This window comes from Octopus bimaculoides, chromosome 4 (genome assembly GCF_001194135.2).
Source record: "Octopus bimaculoides isolate UCB-OBI-ISO-001 chromosome 4, ASM119413v2, whole genome shotgun sequence".
Taxonomy (NCBI): Eukaryota; Metazoa; Mollusca; class Cephalopoda; order Octopoda; family Octopodidae; genus Octopus; species Octopus bimaculoides.
In genome coordinates this window covers 48,213,701-48,215,608 of record NC_068984.1, presented here as the reverse complement: position 1 = coordinate 48,215,608, position 1,908 = coordinate 48,213,701, and the positions used below count along the sequence as shown (strand labels likewise).

The 1,908-nt window shown below is 34.5% G+C and overlaps 2 long non-coding RNA genes across 3 annotated transcripts in view; one reads left to right on the top strand and one right to left on the bottom strand.

Moving 5' to 3' along the window:
- LOC128247578 (uncharacterized) overlaps positions 1–1,908 on the top strand; it is a 183,122-nt gene that overhangs the window by 12,191 nt on the left and 169,023 nt on the right. The window lies entirely within an intron of this gene.
- Positions 704–1,908, bottom strand: part of LOC106872892 (uncharacterized) — a 22,185-nt gene continuing 20,980 nt past the window's right edge. For both annotated transcript variants that reach the window (XR_001409810.2, XR_001409811.2), the window contains one exon: positions 704–1,436. This is a non-coding gene — a long non-coding RNA (uncharacterized LOC106872892). The remainder of the gene's footprint in view (positions 1,437–1,908) is intronic.

The following is a 1,908-nucleotide window of genomic DNA, read 5'->3' as shown; positions in this document are numbered from 1 at the left end:
TATATATATATATATATATATATTGTTTATATATCTATCGGTGCATTTCTACCGAGGATTGCAAAGCAATTTCTATAGCAGGGCATGAAATCTTAAGATATAGGATTATCCGGAATTTTGTAACTCTTCTTGCCCATTCACTCGCATCCGACCTAGGGTTATCAATAGAGAACTAATTTAGAGTGGACTGTGGGTATTTGACATCTACTTTTAGCGTATAGGCGCTAGCATTCCACAGCCCTTAGTTATAATTGTATTATATAATTATATACTTAAATATTAATTTTACCGATACGATCACTTTTTATACGCTAGCCCCTGATATAACTATTTTAACTACCTGGAACCGTGTGGAAATTCATGGATTATTTAAATATCGTCCAATGAATAGTTATCATTTAATTAAAATTGTTCAATTTGCACTAGTTTGCTTAATGAAAGATTCTATTAGCTTTTATGTTATATCTATTAATAATATAAGTATATATCAAGTTAGTGTGTGAAAGTGTATGCTAAATACGTTACAGCGCTTCCCTATATACAATGTTTCTAGTGTAGGTGATTCCCCTTCTGCGACCATGAGTGGATTCGTTTTGAGTTATCGCTTTAACGCTGACACTGTTCATCGCCCTGGCACTTGAAAATAGCTACGTAAAGCTGGCCATGAATGAAGAATGGCTGTGGCAAGTGTATGTCAACTCTATTGAATGTTTACCTCTGTGCTTTATTGATTGTCATAGAATAGGACAGACGAACCAGGAACTGTGTTCGTTGAAGAACGAAAGGAATGTTTGCAGCGCTTGGTTTAATTTTGATACTTGGAATGAGTACAATCGTGTGAGAATAAGATCCCCTTATAAATAACGCTTCGATGCTATGCTCGTGGAGTTGAAGTACATCCAAGCGAGTTCCAATCCATAGACATTGTGTTATAGATAGGTTTCTAAGAAGCATAATAATTACTCCAACTTTTAAGTTAAGGCGATGGGAAAGCATTCCGGAAGGTGTGAGAGAGTTTATAGACTTCATATGATAATTGAGCTTCTTCTTCATTATCAGAAGTTACTGAGTTGGTGCTTAGATATATCTTAGATTCGGTGGGGCAAGCTACTTAGAATTTCTTCATTTCTTCATTAACCAGTCCGAAATTTTAAGGGATAAGATCACTCTATTTTTCATCTCTTCTACTGTGCAATTGTCAAATACATAAGATAACAAAAACTGTTACATCTGCTGCCTCAGAATTGTCAATAATATCTTCTGCTGGATTATCAAGGGAGCTTTGAAGAAATCCACTTCGTAGTTGTAGTAGCAACCTCGAAAAATTTTCTTCATTTGCATTTGTTCTCATGTTTTGCGTAAGTTGCAATTGATGAAAATTATCCCACATAAAGGAACGTTTGAGTCAGGCATCGTGTACAGCTGCACGAGGAGCTCTGGAAACAAATGGAAGGACTTGACTAAAATCTCCTGCTAGTACGATAATTTTGCAACCAAATTACTATTCATAATATCTATTAAACAATTATCTGTAGTTTTCAAAGCATAAACTGGTATCATTGAAACTTCGTCGGATCTATTTTAAAACGGGGGCCACATTTTTCATTAATGTTTTACGTAGTGTTTGGGTACGGAAAGACTTTCAAACTTCGTATACTTATCTATATTGTGTTATAGAACAGAAAAATATTTTTGTATTCGAATTTATTTCATGTAAAAAATTGTCTTATTTCGATAATTTCAACCAATCACTGACAAGTATTCAGTTGTTTATATTTACTCCTTTGGCTGATTAAGCGATGTAAAGCGTATTTGATCTCCATACCTTCGTTTTATTTGTTTTTTTCATTTTAAATTTGCTTTAACCCTAACCCTAACCCTACGGTTAGGGTTAGGGTTAGGGCTAGG